Source organism: Uloborus diversus, chromosome 9 (assembly GCF_026930045.1).
Source record: "Uloborus diversus isolate 005 chromosome 9, Udiv.v.3.1, whole genome shotgun sequence".
Lineage (NCBI taxonomy): Eukaryota > Metazoa > Arthropoda > Arachnida > Araneae > Uloboridae > Uloborus > Uloborus diversus.
The window spans coordinates 117,606,065-117,627,435 of record NC_072739.1 but is presented as its reverse complement, the minus strand read 5'-3'; the positions used below and the strand labels follow the sequence as shown (position 1 = coordinate 117,627,435).

Here is a 21,371-nt window from a genome sequence, read left to right as displayed (position 1 = left end):
CCTTTAGTACCAAATTAGTTTCAAAAATTCATAACTCGCACCTTTAGGACAAGCTTCAGTTTTTGTTTGAATATTTTTGCCAGACTTCAAGGCGATGTGATATTAAGCAATTATACAAGCTTCCCACCTTCTTCGCTTCTTAAATTAGTATACCAAATTAGTTTCAAAAAAAGAGCTCGCACCTTTTGACACTCTTCATTTTTTGTTTGAACATTTTTAGAGACTTCAAGGTGATATGATATCAAACAATTACTTACAGAGCCCTTCCCCCTTCCATCCCCTCAAATTAGTATCAACTTAGTTTCAAAAATCCAGAGCCCGCATCTTTAGCACACGCCTCATTTTGTAAATATTTTACTATCAGTAAACCAGAAACATTAGTTTGCTTTGAAATGAATTAACGATTTATTAGCTAGACATGGGTTCCCAAAGTTGACGCCGCGGCACCTGGGGTGCCGTAAGAATAGGCGCGAAGGGGGTCACGAAGTGTCCGGTGCATCAAATCTTTGTTGAAACAAATATGTGCAATGGTTACTCATCAAAGTCTCACCCGGTTTCATACATTTTACTTTAATTTTAAAAAAGGCAATTGTTCTACATTTCGAAGAATTACCACTTATTATGTGTTTATGAAACTAAGAATTTTTAGTCTTAATTTCATAAACACATAATAAGTGGCAATTCTTTTTCTACATAATTTACGGTCTTTTCCGTAAAATCATACAAATATGGTGTTTTCCATCTCTTCGTGCGTTTAGACAGTACTATTTATGAGCAAATAGATAAATAAATAAATACATATATATATGGATGAATAAATTTTGTTGAATATTTTTATTGTTAAGAGGGTGCCACGACTTCGAAAAGTTTGGGAACCCCTTATCTAGATGATATTTTTATACGAGTACTGGGGATATAATTAAACGCAAAAGAGAGTGTGGCTTAAGAGTGCGAAGTAGTCTGAAAGGTAGACCAGCATTAGATTAGTCCTTAAACACTACTATGAATCAGTAAAAAAGGAATGATTGACAATAAATAAAAAAAGTTACGAGTAAAACGAAGAATAAAAAGCTTCAAAATAAAATAGAAAACTGAGGCACAGGTAGCTGGAGCAAGTGCTTTTGAACTCTTAGCCACAGAAGGACTTCTGCATAGATTTAGGCACTTTAAAAAAAATGTATCTTTTTCTCTTTGAACTGTAGTTTTCTGCTTTAAATTTGAGAAATTCGTGTAGAAAGCGAAAAAAAAAAAAAAGAGAATATTCAGAAATAGTCCGCAGATTTCTTCAAAAATCTGCAACGGACATCGCTATTGGGCTAAAATGTAGCAACTAACTAGGGAAACTAATTTTGTTCTAATTGTGGCGACTAATTTGAGACAGACGGATTATAATATTAGTAAAAGTACCATGACGCAACGTTTACAAGCATATATGGAAGTCATTATGTATTAATCCCCAAAACATGATAACTACTATACCAGACAAAATATTAATGAGAGCCAAAAATTCTTTTATTTGGAATTATTCCAATTTGTAGATAAGTATCTTAGAATGCATTAGACAAAAAAATGTTTTTAACCTATTTTAAAAAGTTAAGAAAGGAAAAAACAATTAATATTATCGTTTTTTAAACAAAAGTTCTCGATTTAATAGAAAATATGAGATGTGTAAGAGCTCACGCTTTTTTAGCACATATCCATCAAATAGACACTAAATGTGCTATAAAACATTCAAAACACGGCGTGAAAAAAGTCAGCTTCTAATACGATATTCTGATAACTTTAAATAAATTAGGAATTTTATGGGAAGCAATTTTTACTCAATGATAAAAATCTTGCATTGTTTTCGCCATTGTAGCGAACCATTGTAAAACATATCTTTCGTTGATTTTTTTTTAATTTTGGTTAATTTTACGCAAGTAAAGTTACTAAAAAAATCCGTTTTTTTTTCATTCATAAATTTATTCTTAAAATACGTGACACAATTAAGATTAAAAGCTTTCATGCATAGTTTTATTGATTAATTATCGAAAAATAAAGTTAAATTTATAAATATAGAGCCATTTGCGATATTTAGTACTTTGCAAGTACCTAAGAGAATTTTACGCCAATAAAGTTGCCTAGTTGGGGCTGTTATAACATCATTAACTTTTTAAACAATGCTTCGCTTTTTGCTTTTTCTGATGACGAAGTTCGCCACAAACCTTAGTTAAAGGTAACTCCGTATGTATACGCATACTTTCGAAAATTGATGGTTCAAAACCATCAATTTGGGGAAGAGGGGAAGGGGAGATTGATAAATACTATTGATATATATATATATATATATATTTTAAACATCGATGTCAAATTTCTAACTTGTTCCATGACAAGAGAACTTTCTACATAACTTGTGTCCACGTGTTTCCTAAACTCAGCGTGATAAAGAATAAAGTGCCATTTGACATTACAATGCGATAAAGTTTTCATTGGCAAGTTTTTGGTTTATGCAGATTTTAAAGAGGCAATAACCTGCCCTTAAATTAATATTAAGGCAATAAAAGTATTTTTTGACATTAAGTATTTTGGCCACGCAAAGTTTCAACAGAATGATTAAATGTAGTCATTTAAATGTGGTAGTTAAATGTAGAGCTCCTATAGAAGTTATAGTAGCCTTAGTTAAATGGGGTGAAGCTCGGCTACAGAACGGGATTTAAGGGCACTCACTGAAAAAAAAGGTGGTTTTAAACCGATTTACATCACGTTTGCATTATTTTTACTATAAAAAATCAAATATTTCTGGGGCTGGCTCCCTCTCCTCCCCCTACTGCAGCCATATAAAAGAGACATCACAGACGGTTTTTCAACAAAACTTACATTTGATTAGAACAATAAAATATTTGTAAGTTAGACTGAATTACACACGAAAGAGTTAGTTGATCAATCAAATAGAGCAGAGTCTAGAAAATCCGATATGCCATCACGTATTACTTAAAACTCGAATTATCTAGAAAATTCATAGCAATTAAAATGTTTCACTATCACAGTAGGACATGCACCTTTTTCTTCTTTGTACATTTAAAATAATGCATTGTTTTCACAAAAAAAATATCACTCATATTTCAACACAAATTTAGATATCAATCGCCTGTAAAGGAGTCAATTATTTTTTCATGATGTTTAAACATATATGTGAAAATTTGTAGGCAACCGAAAAATGTATTTAGAAAATGTATTTCCCGGAATCCATGTTTTAAAGTACAGTAAAATCCCTCTAATGCGGACTCTTACGGGACACGTTTTTTTTTGTCCGCAAGAGAGAGGTGTTCGCAGGACAGGGGTTTAATAATGTTATTTTCATTGGAACTGGGGAATTAAAAATTGTCCGCATAAGAGGGGTGTCCGTAAGGAGGGGTTTTACTGTATTTTCGTGACATTTGTACGTCCGTGTGTGTGTGCGTGTGAGCGCGTTTATGTATATAAGTACCACGCATATTACTGAAATGGTTAGTAAGTGAAGGTAAGAATTTCGTACATACGTCTAGTACATAATTTCGTACATATAGCGTTAAATTGTGTACTTATCTTGGATATTCCAAAAGAGCTGCTTATTCGTTTTTTGTGGCAAAACAATGGTAATTTAAAGTCATGTGTCGAGTAATTATCTCCAAGGCATCTACTAATTCATCTATGATAGTGAATAAATATTTAATGCCACTTGTCGATCGTTGTTGACACCGACCTTAACCTGCCTTTTTATTACATTATCGTCTGCGGCCAATGAAATTTTACGATAGGTAAAAGATTTTGCTTTTCTGATTTTAAAGAGAATCAATTTTTAGCTTATTAAAAATATGCCTTAAAATAAAGCACCTAGAATTAAACAAAATCTCGAACCTTTGAGACTCGGATTTTAGAGACTCAACTGTAACTACAACAAAAACATTACAACAAATAAACCGCTTGATGACGACAAGTCTCAATTTAACGATGAGGAAAAAACTGAAACCCAATAATTTTCTAAACAATTTCAGTAACAAAATGCAACAGCGAGTTTTTTCACTTTTGTGATTATCAATAAACTTGTTTTAAGCACTTGCTGTCTTTCAAGGTCAAAAAGAAGGAAAATAAAAGAGGAAACAATTTCACAAATGAAACGAGAGATACTCTAAATAAACTTCAATCGTAATCATATCACTAAACAATAAATATAGTATAACTGTATTGATTGATTAGCTGCTTTGTGCGTATGGTACAAGTTAAGTAGTCTTCAGTGTGGGATCAGAAAACTCTATTACGGTTTTCTCCGCTCCCTCCCATCAAAAAAAGAACCAGGGATGGATAAACTCTAGCATTTTAGGGATCATGCTGAATAAATATTTTTGGGTGCGAACAATTTTGGAACTGTTCGGGTATCAATCAAAAGCACCAAATCGACCATTAATAAAACGCCTAGAAGGGTATAAGCTTTAGTAATAAATTTCAGAAGCAATAAAAGAAAGTGTTATTGAAATTAATGTTTACTAAATCAACCAATTAATGAAGTAAAAAGTTTATTAAAAACATTTACATTTAATTCATTGATTATTTAAACACAATGTGCAATTATATATTTGCATGATATTCTACATCCGTCCATCTTGTATTCAATTACTAAATTATAATCACAAAAAATAAGATGTATGGATAAAACTGTTCACGATTTAGGGGGGATTATAACCCCCATGACCCTCCCTTTGAATTTTCCCCTGCCTAACTCCCCCCCCCCCTAGTATTTAAATTCGCCATTAAATTGAACTGAAAAAAATGATATGGGGGTCATATTGTCTCACAAGGACTAGGAGTTAAAATGACCGACTCTGACTCAAGAATTTTTAGAGCCTCCGACTCCGACTGCTTCTCCCCAAAATTAGTCCGGCTTCGACTCCGCAAGTACGGGCAGAGATGCGGACTTTGAGGAAAAAATGACCGTTTTTGACTCCGGCTCTTGAAATTTCAAACCGTTCGCTCCCGACTCCGACAGCTTTTTTTTAAATCACAATACAAAAATGATATACGTAGTTTTACGATGAGAAGATTGTTTTACAACTTGCTATAAATTCTACCACGTATGTTTAAAAGAGAAATATCATGAAATAAAAATAACTCCAGAATAGCTTAGCATAAATGAAAGATTTGTGGAATATTAACATCATGTTTCCACTTCCTAAATATATATATTTCCATTTTACCCTATGCGCCCCCTCCAATATTTAAGCTATTCCAATTAAATCCAGTGTACTCAAAAAACATATTTTTTCTTTTAAAAATCGGATCTTTAAAACAGTCGGAAAAACTACTAATTGTCAAGAGCTTATTTTTCTGTATTGAAAAAATAAAATAAATAAAAATAAAAATAAATGAACTAAACTTTTTATTACAGTACCAAAAAATTATACCCATGATTTAAAGAGAATAATGTATATTTTGAAAATAATACTTATGTAATTACACACACACACACTAAAAAAAAAAAAAAAACCGAGAAAACCGAGATATTCCTAATCATAATTTTTCTTCCGTCTCCATAGATGATTCAGTTGTTTCATCTGCAACAGCGAAAAATATTTCGGGGTTTCAGTTTAACGTCTTATTTGTATTTTTTACTCAAGTGGACACCGGTTAATTGAATCAGTGGTTGTATAAATCAATCAATCGCTTTAATGAATCAAATTGGCAAAAACAGAACAAAATCCAGCTTTATTGAATTAGCCGATTTATTGTATCAGCTGCTTTATAGAAACAAAACTGTTTAGAACAAACGTGATTCATATAAGTGGCGGCCCCTGTAGTCAATTTTGTTTTGTTTTTTTTTTTTTTTTTGAAAAAATAGTAATTTTTTTAATGCATATCTGGTAAACTAAATTCTTATTTGAGAGAGGGATCGTATTTGCAACTAAAAATTAATTATATTCAGTACACTTAAAATTCTCCTGTATTAGATGATTTTTTAACAATGTATTTTTACCTTGTAATTAATTTTGAATAGAACTATCGAACTAATTTGTGGCAACAAGAATTGCTTTTTCATCAAGATGTCATAAATGTTCTTTTTATTTTTGTAAAACTCCTCTTCATTCTCATAAAATTGTTAATTCATATTCTTTTGTCATGCGAAAATTCAACTTAATATTAAACCAATGTAAATCGCACAGAATACCCAATTTCTAGAAACATCAATTAGAAGGAATTGTTTATTCAGTGTTTTTCTTTCCTTGAAAAACTCATCTAAAATAGATACCCATTCAAAAAATTAAAGAAATCTAAGAATGTTAAATTTTTTGTTCTCAATTCTGGGATAAGTAAATATGAAAATTTTGGACCGACATAGAATTTAAACTTGTTTTTAAATAAGAGAAAATAGTTAAATAACAGAAAAATATCTACGGTACTTTTTACAGGAAGCGGCTTAATGTCAAAAAGGCAGAGAAAAAGGAAAAAAAGAGAACATATATTAAATTTGGTGATTAGAGAAAATGGACCTATTAAGAGGCGCTTATATTTTAAGATAAGAACACCCGTTTTTCACCTATCTAGAACCACCTATCATTCGTGAGAAGAATAACAAGATGTTTTAAACAACCGTTTAGAAACCTTGAGCGAAATGGTATTTTTGAAATAGGTAGGTCGCAATCACTGATAAAAACGAAAATTGACGAAAAATACTTCAACTTTTACTCTTTTTTGTGCTTAAGAAACGTGTGATGAATGAGATATTATCGAGAAAACAGCTAAAGTGTCTGCACATACCTTGTTTTGCAACATCTAGATTTTTTTAATTTAGTTCCAGAGGAGGGAACAGCATAGGGTTCTCAAAAATTATTAACTAAGTAGATAATGCTTTTACTATTCAACGTTAGAAGCAATACTGACTTGGCCAGGCAAACGGCATTATGTGCAGAAATGAGTTTTCGAGATGTTTGAAAAATTGCGTTATGGGTTTAATACTAACTGTAGGGAAATGTTGGAATTATAAATTTTTTTTCGCTCTTTGTTTTCAATGAAAACCATACAAGCAAGCTTGTACAATAAACCTAACGCACAAAAAATGTGTACTGTGTAATGACAAAAATGCAAAAGAAAATAAATAAAGAAATAAATAAATAAATAAAAAATTTGCAATTAGTACCTTTTACCCGCCCACGGCAGAATGGAGTATTTTACGAACTGAGACGTTTGTATTAAAGTTACTAGTTCAAAAAGAATTGCAATTTTTAATGTATACAGTTTTTTGAAACGCAACTTTAAATTATTTTTATGTACAATATTTTGAAATTTGTAAAATGAAACTTTGGAAAAAAATTTTAAAAAAATATACAGTATAATCAGTAACTTAGCATTTGATTGCCCGCATTTCCTGTTAATTCTTACAATTTAAATGAGCTTTCAAAGTTATTATACGAACAAATGTATTTTCAGAAAAAGGCAAGAGGGGAAAAAATCTGTATCGATAGCTATTTTCATTAAACTAAGAGGCCTATGCACTTAAACTTAGCTTGTGTTTTTAACAATTTTATAAATTCAACATTAAAAAAAAATAATTGTTACATTCGTTATTGTATAAAGGTATTTCAGTTATATGTTTACAATAAATGTACTTCAAGCATTATATTTTCCTCATGGAAATGAAATTTTTTAACCCCAAAAAAGTAGCTGAAGTTTTCAAAAAATGTAGCTACGTTCTGGTTCTTTTACACATGATTCAGAATCATGTAAGTTTTTCTGTGCTTATTATTCCTGAAGCTCTCAAATAAAAGGAATAAATGAAAATATTTTTTAATGCAATTAATATTCGAAATTAAGATGGAAGAACAAAACCGATGGAGTTTCTTCCACTTCTCATATTGAAGCTTGTCTGTCAAGTTCAAGGACAAATACTTGATTGCTTCTTTCCTTTCATTCCAAGACATCGTCTAAGGTTTTAGTATCATCTTTATAATATACTTTTACAGTTCCATTGAACTGAAACTGAAGTAATATCACACTACAAACTAAACTGAACAGCATTAAGTGTAAACGAAGTATTAAATAATCTGAAAGTATTAAGCTTGTCCACTGAAGTACAAATTCAGTGTAACAATGAAAGTATTCCTTATTACCAAACTGTCACTATCTATCTAGTCAAAAGATTTATTTACTTATCTATTTGTTTACATTGTCTTATTTTGGGTGTTCTATTCTATTTTATTTATTTATTTATTTTTTAACCTCTCATCTTCTTTACAGAGTTGAAGCACTTTGGTTCTGAAACCTCTACAGGCCAGTAAAACTTAAACAGAATTTTGCGACATTTTTATCATAACGAATCCGAAGATTTAATATCTAAAATTTTCATTACTACCTACTGAAACGAGCGTTAAAAGATCCGGAATCTGATAAAGCTTCCTCTATTTCTAAGATTGAACAAAACATGCAGGATTATCACTAACATCTAAGTTTATAAATTTGATTTTCACTTTCACTCACTCTTTTTTTTTTGTCTTTTTTTGTCTGACTGTTTGTCTTAATAGTCTTAACTTCTTAATCACTATGAAATTTAGCATTGTCTAAAAAAAAAGAAGTTTGTAATAGCCAAATAGTATGCTGAAAAATGTTGGGAATACTTCATACGAGCTTTTCAGGTTTCCTAGGAGTCATTTCCAACCAGGAATTCTGAATGCAGCAGCTAGAGACTTACTAGTGACTGATTTTAAAACTTTCTATGCGAAAAAAAATGGGGATTTTAGATATTTAGTTATCGTAATTTCCATTATTTTGTTGCTAAACATCCAGCAGTTGAAAAGGTTTTGCACTGAAAAAAGGATTTCTCGAAAAAACGGTGCACATATTAGCAATTGTTTTTTTTTTTTTTTTTTTGGTACTCTAACAATGCTGCTTCTCCAATTAAACCTTCTTGCGACAAAAGACGTTTTAAGAAAGTTTTACTACTTAACCATTCGCTTCTCAAAGCATTTTGATGAAGAATTTCTATCTACAAATGTAACGTTTTTGAATTGATATTCGTTTTTACGATCATGATCAAATTCTGGCTTGTTCTCAAACTCATCAATTCACGACATTCACAGATGCTCTTTTCATTTAACTCTTCAGTGACCCGTCATTTGGGAGATCACAAGGGCGGTGGGGGGGGGGGGGCATTTTCTTACCCCCTGGGTTTTAGAAAATTTCGATGCACGCACATAAATTGAAATTTAAGTAACCAAGTTATTTAGTAAAAGTATAACTGTGTCAGGAGTGTCTTTGTATCAAATGTAAAAATTTAAAAATGTGCTTACTCCTGCCTATTTAAAATATTAAGATTTGTAACAAAATGTTGGTGAAATGATAGAATTAGATTGTCCCGCATGTGACGGTGGAATGCCCCTACATCACATTCATGAACGCGTTCGATTGTTCGGTTAGTTTTCCCACTTTATTTTTTTGCTTCATTTTAACATTTTAACCGCGTTGACAACATTTTTTCAAAATCAAAATTTAATCCAAAATAATTTTGTAACAAAGCATGTACTTAACCAGAGAATTGGATAGATAACTAAAGGCCATATTTATTTATAGTAAAGCTTGCACGAAGTTCCGTAGGCCGATCTTTCTCTTTCTTCGAAGCTGAATCCATCTGTACTCAGATTACTCCAAAACTGTACTTTCGTCTCTTTTTACTAAGATAATTTATTAAGTTGGCGCAATTCTCTACCTTAATTTCTATTATGGACTCTTGATGAAATCTGTGAATTAAAAGAAAATTTTCTCGAAGTAAAGCTTATAGCTTCCTAGATGTAAATACATATAAAAAATCTGACTAAAATATCTTTTTATGGAAATGTATTCGCCCCTTGTGTCTAAATGTAACACTTAATGAGAAAGTGAAACGGTGTCTATTGATTGCTACGTAAAAATAAAGTTAAAATATATTTTTTTAAATAAGTAATCAGACGGTCAAAGGGAAAAAAGCAATTAAATCTGTCACTTTCAATTACACAAAACTAACTTTTCCTTCCTCTCCATCGTCATTCCTTCAGTGTTTGCCCTTCTTAATTCTGAATTTATAGCCCCTTCTTCTTAAAAAAAATCGGACTCCTCTTTTTCCGAAAAAGACAGAATTAAATAAAATAGGTGCGAAAGCACACAACCCATTCCGTCCTAAATTCAGGCGCAATATTTCACGCTACCAAAAAAAAAAAAAACTTTGAACAACGCATTTCATTGATTTTTATCCTCAAATTACTCAATTTATACATACCCATAAAAATGTTCCGTGGGAGTACAAATATATAATTAATGAATGCTTTAAAAACGCAACAAATACATCAAAAGAGTCATTACAACAACACTCTTTAGCGAAAAACTCCCGAAATCGTGGGAAAATGTATTTTCTCACAATAATGCTCAATGAAATTGATTAATGTTAGTATCAATATTACAGTATCATATTTAAAATAATCTTTCATTTTGTTGATCATGCAATCAATCACATCACTTAAATAATCCTAAGACTACACACAGACGCTAAAATGTTATTACCATAAATATCCCATTTAAATGTCAGGAGGTTTCTATTGCAAAACAGTTCCAAGGTCAGTATGAAGAAACACCGAATAACTTAAAATCAAATAAAAAGACTTCTTTAAAACTATTTGTCCAAATAACTAAAATCGTGTGGAAAAAAAAGTTTCGTCTTTAGACCGTTAAAAACATATTTATCTTCTTGGACACTAGATTTCTTTCGATAAGCTAAATGTTGCTTTTTCAAAGATGATGGTTTCTAATTAAAGTCTCATATTCTGAGTTCAGTGGTTCTTTGCACGGCGTTTTTCTCCTTTTTTCCATCCGCGGACCGGTAAAAATTTGTAAAAATTTAAGAACCGACGATTTTTTTTTCTTTTTGAAAAAAAAAAATTATTACTTATCAAGGAACTGTTGTATGAGTTTACCTAATGTTTTTAAATTTTAAGTATTTTAAAGTATTTTTTAAAGTATAAATATATATATATATATATATATATATATATATATATATATATATATATATATATATATATATATATATATATATATAATTTTATTGTAAAGACAGGTAAATGGGCGATTCCCCGGTCACGTGTGAGGCGATTTGGACTAAACTCTCCCTATGATCAAAATAAAATGGCTCCTCAAAATAGTAAGGGCTGAAAGTTAAAAATTTGTTGATACAATTTTACTTACTTGACTCGTGTGGTTTGATAAGCATTTTTTTTTTTATAATTTCTTTTTAAATTGTTATTTTTTTAAACGAAATTTACATGTCAGGTGTGGAATTAACTTTCTGTTTCAGCTTTGGTGTTCTTAGGTCTAGAAATACGTCCTCCAAATCTGTTGTCCAATCATTCAATTACTAGAAAAACGCTCGTAGAAGTGTAACGTGTGAAAATTGCTTCTACATTTGAACGAAGCAATTGCCTGTTTGGTGATAGTTTGATATTTGAAATTTTAACCCTATACTCCAGTAGATAGCGTTCATTGTTGACCATTTTTTTGTTTCTTCACTCTGCTAAAATTAGTCTTGCCAGTAAAACAGTTTAGTTACCGGATCCAGTTGAGCCTTCTCAAAATAAGCATTTGCCTGCATGTCAAACATTACCAAAACGTGTTGTCAAATTATATTGCATTGGCGAAAGTTTTATTGTTTGTGACGTCAGGAGCGTTACTTGATCATTGAATTGACTATTATATGAATGAGGATTATACAACCGGTAGAAGAATTTTTTTCAGTAGTCTGCGACTTTGATTAAAAAACCCAAACTTAGTCTGCAAGGCCCTTCCTTCCTCAGTGGCACGGCAGGTCTAACCTTCTCAACAATTTTTTTTCCAGGTCGCTCTTATTTGGATATGGCTTGCCAATTCTTCACTTTTATGGTAGAAAAATCCTTATCAAGGCAATTGACCCATCTGAGGTTAGGTTGACCCCTTGTTCTAACTCCTATAGGTTTAGCCAAAAAAAATTTGTTTGAGTATGTAAGGTGTCCAGCATTAAATTAGTCGTAACATTTGCTATGGATCAGAAACAAGGAATAATTGGGAATAAAATACTCAGTCAAAAAGTTATGAAAGGAAGACTAAAAAGCTTCAAATCAAACTGAAAACTGAGACATGGGTAGCTGCTTGAGCAAATGTTTTTGACCTTTTAGCCTCTGAGGACTCCTGCATAGATTGAGCACCTTTTTTTTTGTGCTTACTTCTTTTCTATTTCACTTTGAGCTGTATTATTTTGCTTTAAAATTTATAAACCTTGGGCAGAAAGCGAAAAAAAGAATCTTTCTTATTTAGAAATAGTAAGCAGACGTCTTTAAAAATCTGTGACTGGCGTTGCGTCACACTGTTTCTGCTACCAGGATTATACATAACTAAATAAATTTTTAAAAAATTACAAAAATTATTTACGGTCATCACATTAAAAGCAAGGTAAAAAAAAAATTATTACTTTCATTTTTGATGAAAGATTTTTTTTCTTCAATACAAAGAAGTAAAAATCTTTGTACTGAAATCTTGGTATTCAGGACCGATAACATTTTTCGCAGACCGCTGCCAGTGCGTCGAATCAGCGGTAGAGAATTCATTCGTTTACGCAACGAAATGAGTTTTTATTTCATTATTCTTGTAGAAACAAGCGCGTGTCTTTGTTATCTTAACCTTTTATTATTTTGTAGAAGTTTCAGAAGCGTCAGTAATAATTGGATAAGACAAGTAACCCTACCAAAGTGTCACTCATCCACCAGAACAAAACTCTGCGCATTGAGAAAACACTTAAAAAATATTGGACCCGTAAGAGTAGTAAATATCGCCACTAAAGCACAAATAAGCAAATGAATTGCAGACACGTGTTTCGGGTTACAAGGAACCCTTTTTTCAGTGCAACAAAGTGTCACTTTTAGACGTAAAGTTAAGTGAGAAAAGACCGAACATCCTTTTCTCGGGTGATTTTGAATACAAAAGCTCACACTTCGTTGCACTAAAAAAGATAGATGTTCCTTGAAGACAGGAAACATGTGTCGGCAATTCAATAGCTTATTTTTGCTTTACTGGAGTTGTTTTCTACTTTGTTGCAAAGGTGTTCATTCATTTCGTATTGAACCTCTGTTTTTTAATTGGTATTATAGGAGTACTTTTAATTCACTCCTAAGCATAGGGTTGTTGGAATAATTAAAGGGTGAAAAATTTTCTTTCATTTCAATCTAAACTACAAAAATGTAAGTAATGACTTAAAAATTTTAAATGAAAAATTTACAATAAGAAATCAAACTCAAATTAATCTGTTTGAGAATTTTTTTTTTCTTCCTTTATTTATTTATTCACTCGAAGGGTTTGACTGTGAAGGATGGTTTACCCCTGCAAAAAGTATTTTCAGAAAAAAATATTTATTGTTACACTAGACATTTAAATTAGTTGAGAGTTACTGAGCCAAATAGGCACTTAAGACGTCTTTAACATTCAAATAAGGGCACTGATATCTTTCTTCATCTCAAAAAATGTATCGATTCGTCATTTGGACCAAGGCGAGGGTTTGGAAACCGAGATAGAGGCACGCAAGGCAAGCGCCTTACCACTAAGTCACTCAGCAGACTTAATTTAAAACTTATGGTATATGTACGAATCAGATGGAAGGCAGCTTCTTAAAACTCACTATTTTCTAGATTTTATTTTTCACTGTTAGCAAGTCCTAACACCAGAACTCGTTACAAGGAACTAGTTTTTCACTGCAAAGAAGGTTCTCTTGAGTTATAAGTCATCCAGAAAAACTATTTTTCCTCGTCCAAGTGGAATTATTCCTGCTTTTGCAGAAGCAATTTCACTTGGACCTACCTGTAACAAACCGCCTACCTGTAGAAAACTTTTGTTAATATCATGGCTTTTGCTCTTATTCGTTCTTACGATTCAGGATTTCCTCGGCAGTAGTTAGGTTTTTCTTCTTTTTTCTGTATTCAAACCGTTAATCATTCCGCTTCGCTGCTTCTGTCGGATCTCTTTCAACCCCCTGCTCATTTTTTCTTATGTAAAAGGGGTTCATCTCAACCTCAAAACAAGTGCATGCAATTCTTATAATAACTTACACAATTTGAAAGTTGGAATTCTGCTTTTGATTACTATTTGCTTTAGTCAGAAGCTAGGAAGGAGAGTTTCTTTTTATGCAGTCTGCGACGCAAATCAAAAATCAGAAATTGTCTGTCATAAGCTGACAGTCGGTTAATAGTAAAATTTAAGCCGGTACCGAGAAATGCTTAAAGGTAAGACGCTAATGCTGGCTCATGCTACCTGTGGATATGTCCCAGAACATGTGGAACAAATTCAGTAAGTTCGAGTTGAACCGAACCATTGCTTCGGTCACAGTCTGGTCATAGCTAATTTTATATTAGCTACCAGTTTGTTTGGCACTTTAGGCTTCCTTCAAAGGTTTTTCACCTCCTGCTCATTCACTTCCTATGCCGGGCTGATGAGTGCTAATAAGCACGAAACTGCAGTCCTCGGCTGGAATTGACTGAGCTGGCGGTGTATATGGTACAAATATTTAGTAACTGAAATATATAAGACTATTTTCCTTTATAATAATATGGGTTTTTTTTCTTCAGGCTTGGTTTTAGGTTCTTTTAAAAATGCTGGGTACAGAAAAGAAATTTTGACGCCCGAAAAATTATTTCTCCGGGTTTATACGACAATTTAGTATTTAACATAACTTCAGAAAGATTTTGGTTCTAAAATCCAAGATATGTCCTTAAGTTGCCCGGGTGACCTGGTACAGTGAAATCTGTGTAATTTGACCACTTGCGGTTCACTACTTTAGTGTTCAACTTAAACAGGTGGTCAACTTACAGAGGTTGAATTACATGATATAGATCTAATTCTGTGCCCGAAAATAGCGGTCAACTTAGGCAGGTGATCAACTTACAAAGGTGATCAACTTTACAGGTTTTAATGTTACCTGGGATTTATCGAACCCTATTTATGTTCCTTAAGTAAATATTCTGAAACTGCACCTAAAATGTAAAACTTCACCGAAAACGAAAAGAAGCATTAAGGCTTAGTTCCTTCCAGCTCCCATGTAGACTAAGCCCTTACTATTAGGATTCAAATTTTCTAATACCATCCAGCTTCAGTACTCAACCACAATTTTCTTCTAGGATGGTTCTTGCAACACAACAATCCTTAAGTTTTCAAAAGATTTGACAAGATGAATTAAAATCAAGAGTTTTGGAAGGGGATGAGAGGTTAACTTCAAAATTTTAGTTCGCTGTGCCCTTGATTTCCAAACTATGAAGAAGTCAGTAGATACACTGAGAAGCAACGGGTGTAAGTGCCAAAATATTCCGAGATAACTAGTACAACAGGTGGAAGACTCTCCTCAGTTTTGGGGCAAGAAGTAGTAATATTAGCCCTGATACGTTCTTTCATGCAGCATGAGTTAGAAAACCTGATCAATGGAAACCTATATACAGCTTGAAGTTAGAACGCGACTTACTCGAAACTTGAAACTAGTGAATTAGTTATTTCCCTTTGCTTCTCACTGCCTCAACTTATTATACATTTATTCATCTTTTTCATTCGATTTTAATAAATGAAAAGAGCTTTTATGATGAAACGAGTTATAGATTATTATTGTTTTTGCATTGAACTCAAACCTGAGCAAAAGTATAAAACAAAAATACGATAACTTTTCATTTTTCAAGCTATCATAGAATCTTTCTAGTAAAAACAGTTTTCTGGACAGAAAAAGCTTTCTGAAGAGTATGTAATGTAAAAAATGTATGGATAATGTATATGTAACGGATAATGTAACGGAGTTATGTCATTATTCTGTGGTATAGTTTTGATATAAACTTCGGGAAAGGGTTTTAAAAATACGAAATTTCATGAAGATGTTTTAAAATGCTAATTGTTTCGGCAATGAATCATGTTTCGTTTATGAATGAGATACGATTATGAATTGATGACCTATGTGAATATTTCTGACAAAACCCTAAACAGAATCCTAGGGAAATTAAAAAAAAATATCATTGCAAAAAATATATATATTTCTGAAGATATAGAATATTTATATGAAACAAATATTCCAAAGAGAAAGGGGAAAAATTTTTTTTAAAGAGATATATGAATTGTTCTGTAGTCTGAGTGCGTTTCAAAAACATGAAATCTTACTAAGATCATGCTTTTAATTTTTTAATAAATCGTATATTCGTATATTGACAGTGAAATTTTTTAATTGATAAAGGCGTAGTTTCTGGCGGGAAATAAATAGCGAAAAATAAAAACTTTTTAACGAATAATTCCGTTTCCTGCTCAAAAAAAATATTAAAACTCCGCATAATTTCTTTGATAATTTCAAATTGCAAAAGCAAAAAGAAAAATGTAAATGCAATAAACTAGCTAACATGAAGGCATAGTATTAGCATGCGCATGAATCGAAAGCAAGAGAAAAAATATAATAATCAAAAAATAAAGATTAAAAACTCAAAAAAAAAAAATGTAAACATACGCCAATAACTAACGAGACATAAGTGTCAAAATTTAATCCCTAGATCTCATTATATTTTTTTAAATCACGCTGTCCTAATTCAAAGCAATTAAAAGTCTTTTAATCTTTCAAAAAAATTAACACACTTTTTACGTAGTTCTTCAAGCGTACATTGATAAACTAATGCCGCTTGATTAAATATATTTAATGTTTCTAATAAACATTTATGCAATAAAACAATTTGTACAATGGAAGCTTGTTTAACGAACATGATATATGTAGTACAGTAATCTTCGTGTAGAGCGGACAAATCAGTATTACAAACCATTCCCCCTCCCCCTGGAATATGCTGTGGCAAATCGTTTAGTTTATTTACACATATTTTAAAAATGCTTCTTTCAAAAACTGATTCAAAATTATAGAAATTCCATTGGATTTTTCTTTCAAGTACCAGAGCCATACGTTTCAAAATATGAGCACAACTGAATCTTAACTGTTCCTAATTCGGAAAAAGCGGCGAAAGGATCACCGAAGGGGAACAACTATCCATCAAGGGGAAAAAAGATTCGGAAAAGTAGAAAAGATTTCTCTTGCATTTCACAATCAGTTAACTTAGTCTTATAAACAGATACAGTTGTATCTACTGAATTGGGTTAGGGAAAATTTATTACTCTGCTTTTTGGGCTATAAAACTGTGGAACATTTTTCTTTTAGAGAACAATTTGTTATATTCCTTCGTATAAGAGAATGCTTGTTGTCGTGTGAAGAAATACCTGTAAGAATACCCTATTACACAGCGTTGTATTTATTAATGCATTTCTAACCCTCTTTTCCTTAAAAAAAAAAAATGTCTCAAAATTAAAGGAATTTTATTGGATTTTTCTTTGTTCCAAAAGTAAGCACAACTGAATCTTAACTCTTCCTAATTCAGCAAGAGTGGCGAAAGGATCACGTAGGGAAACAGTTATCCATCAAGGGAAAGCAGATTCGTTAAAAGTAGGAAAGATTTCTCCTACATTTCACCATCAGTATACTTTCTCCAACCTAAGGCGCATCGCTAAAAGCTGGGGTAAGGTGGAGAAAAGTATACTTTCTCCTACAAACAGATACATTTGTTTCCAATTGATTGGGTGACGGATAATCTAATGTTATGCTTTTTGGACTATAAATATGTGGAATACTTTTTCTTTACAGAAAAATTAGTTATATTCCTTCGTGTAAGGGAATACTTGTTTCCTTGTGAAGGAATACCTGTAAGAATATCTTTTTGCACAGCGTTGTGCTTATTAATACGTTTTTTAACCCTTTTTTCTTTTAAAAAAAGGCTCAAAATGAAAGAAATTCAATCGGATTTCTCTTTGTCCCAAAAATAAGCACTACTTAAACTTAACTCTTCCTAATTCAGCAAGCGTGGGAAAGGATCACGAAGGAAAATAGTTATCCATCAAGGCAAAGCAGATGCGGTAAAAGTAGAAAAGATTTCTCTTACATTTCACCATCAGTATACTTTCTCCAACCGAAGGCGAATCGGTAAAATGTAGGGTAAGGTAGAGAAAATTGTTTCCTCTTGATTGGGTAACGGATAATCTGATGTTTTGCTTTTTGGACAATGAATTTGTGGAATAATTTTTATTTTAGAGAATGTTATATTTCTTCATGAAAAGGAATACTTGTTGAAGTGTGAAGGAATACCTGTAAGAATATCCTATTGCAAAGAGCTGTATTTGTTAGTACGTTTTTAACCCTTTAAAAAATGGCTCAAAATTTAAGAAGCTCCATTGAATTTTTCTTTTAAGAACCATTTTTAAGTACAAGACTCATTTTCCCAAAAAATAAGCACAACATAATCTTAACACTTCCTAAATCAGTAAAAGTGAAAAAAAGGATCACGAAGGTAAAGAACGGTTATCCATCAAAGGAAAGCAGATTCGTTAAAAGTAGGAAAGATTTCTCTTACATTTCACCATCAGTATACTTTCTCCAACCGAAAGCGCATCGCCAAAAGGTGGGGTAAGATGTAGAAAAGTATACTTTCTCCTACAAACAGATACAGTTGTTTCCACTTGATTGAGTAACGAAGGATAATCTAATGTTCTGCTTTTTAAACTATAAATCTGTGGAATAATCCTTCTTTTAGAGAATGCTATATTTCTTCGTGTAAGGGGATACCTTTTGTCGTGTAAAGGAACACTTGTAAAAATGTCCCATTTCAAATAATTTTATTTGTAGTACATTTTTTAACCATGCTTATTTTTAAAAATGGCTCAAAATTAAAGAACTTCCATTCGATATTTCTTTTAAGAGCCATTTGTTCCAAATGAGAACTGGCTTAACACTGCGCTCGTTGCAAATTGGAAAATCTTTGAAATATAATTCACTGTAATTAATCCCTGATAAAATAAATCATAATAAACATTTTTTCGTATAAGACCACAAATTACTACTATTATTGACTCAGTAGCACAAAATCTCCACAAAGAATTATTTTAAGAAATAAAACGAAATATTTTAGCAGATATTAATGCGTTTTTTAAATTTAAAATTATGTTTTTAACTCAAAACTAAGAAGGTCATAGAATTTTTCAAAAATCTTCGCAAAAAATTCTGCAGATGAATAAATGCAATTTTCAAAGGAACAATTTAACTAATTCATTAAAGACTTAAAGTTATACTAAAAAGTAACATTACGGCCAGCTTGTCCGTTAGTTTTTTTACAGACTGATAATATATATGATTTCAACAGTAATATTAAATGCCAAGAGTGCCCATCGCCCCAAATTTAAAGCGTCCTCCCCCCTCCCAAATACCACGAAGACCTTCCATGAGTAAGAACGTCCTGGCCCCCAAAGGAAGAAAAAATACCCCTCACCCCTGTCAAAAATTTTAATTGTGCACTCTCGACTATGACCCCCCTCCATAACTCCAAGTTGGGCACCCCTGTTAATGCTGCAACATGCTTGATGAAAAATGATAGTATCATCATTTCTGTATTTCTGTAAGTTAATTTCTTGTGTTGCAATACTACTCCTTTAAAAGTATTTTATTTACGTTCAAAAACGAAAAGAATAAAAAAAAATTATGCTTTTTTGTTTATTAATAATTATTTTGACAAAATTTTAAAAAATATTTTTTTAATTGAAATTAATTTAATTTTCGTAGAAAATGTCAATGCTTGGGAAATATTGAATTAACTATGGAAGTATTGACAAAAGAAAATTGCGGAAAAAAAATAAAAAAAATAAGGTTTGCTAAACTATAGCACAATAATGTATAGCTTCTATTTCAATTTCGCTGCTTTTTATGCGGAGTATTCTTCATTTTCTTAACAAAGATGTAAATAAAGTTTCGCATAAGCTACATTATTAGATGATAGTGGTGAAAACATTATCTATTACACCACCACATGAAGTGGTAAAAATATTTTGTGCTCTTCTCTGCATTACAAAAATGGTTACTTTTTTTTTTTCTTTTCACGAGTTCTGAAGAAGACAAATTTAACGAACACAGAAGATTTATTCTTTTAAACATTCAGAAACGTTTGGGAACTTGTTCTTTATATCTTATATATTCAACAATCATACCATTTCTTATTGAAATATCAAAAAGTCAATTATAGACGTCCAAAGTTTAAGCGAAATGAATAACAAAACAAAAAATGTTTTAAAACATTTTGTTGTTTAAGCATATTAAAATGTGGAAAGAATAAACATTGAAAAACACGAATATTTATCATAAAAATCTCCAGGAAAAAAAAGGAAAAATATTTTAATAAATGTTATTTTATTGTTTTTAATTTTTATTAAATGATTTTAAAAGAAAACAAAATATGTTTAAAACAAATAAAAAAAGTATGTTCCTGAAAATCTATTTTAGTTGTTGAGTTTGTAAAATAAGAGTTAAGAAAAGTAAAAGAGGCGCGAAATTTCCTCTTTGGCAGCTGATGAGTTGACGGCGGAAACGTTCTCAGTCATGCCGAAAAACTGCCGCTTCCTGCCGGTATTCCTTCTACTTGCCGCACGGCAAATTTTTTTTCGTGAGACCGAAAAGAAAAATTCACCACAAAATAAACATGGGTCTGGTGACATTACAAGAAAAATCAAAGTTACGAAACAAAATCAATGCTGGCGAATCACAGGAAAAAAAAAAGAATGATTGTAATGTAATAGAATGAATCAGAGATAGAAGAAACACATGTGGGGGGAGGTAGAAAAACATTTGATTTGAAGCTCGCGTTCAACCTATTGCTCTGAGAAAGACTCTCGTCTTATTATGTAAGATTAATTATAAATGCATCATTGTGGGAGCGCAAGATTAAAACGCCGGCAAGTCACGGTAACTGCCGTTAAGCGACCACCGACCGTTACTTTTGTCACCAGCTACCGCACGTTCGATACTGGCTGGCAGACGACATTTCCGAACCATGACATTCGAACGTCCGCCGGTTAAATCGAAAAATTTTCATAAGAAACTCACCTTCTATTTCGTACAGGAGCAATGCAGGGAAAATTAACAGATAGGCGGCTAAGGCGAACAACTCACCCTATCTCCCAACACATTCGGCCGAGAGCTGGCTTTCGCGTGCGATGAAACCGGCGTGTAAATAAAAATATATTCATCCGCGCCACAATCCCATTCATGACATTAAAACTTCCAAAAAATACACGCAAATGCCTTCGATTATCTTCCGAACTAACTTTTTCATTAGTTTTTGCTTTTAAATCGATTAAATCGGCGATTTTTCAACGACGGACTACTTTTTCGGCGCGGACGGATTCGTTGTTATTCATGGCTGCGATTTGCCCAGCACATGTGACGTCACGCGCACCTGCTGGGTAAACAGAGAATGAGAGACAAATTTAGATCCCTTGCCTAGGAT

General features: G+C 32.0%; 1 protein-coding gene across 1 annotated transcript in view; it reads right to left on the bottom strand.

The window, feature by feature from the left end:
- LOC129229808 (forkhead box protein P1-like) overlaps positions 1–21,045 on the bottom strand; it is a 475,853-nt gene extending 454,808 nt beyond the window's left edge. The window contains 1 exon segment of the mRNA XM_054864184.1: positions 20,969–21,045. The gene's annotated coding sequence lies outside the window, so the exon portion shown is untranslated.
- Between the last annotated feature and the right edge of the window lie 326 nt (positions 21,046–21,371).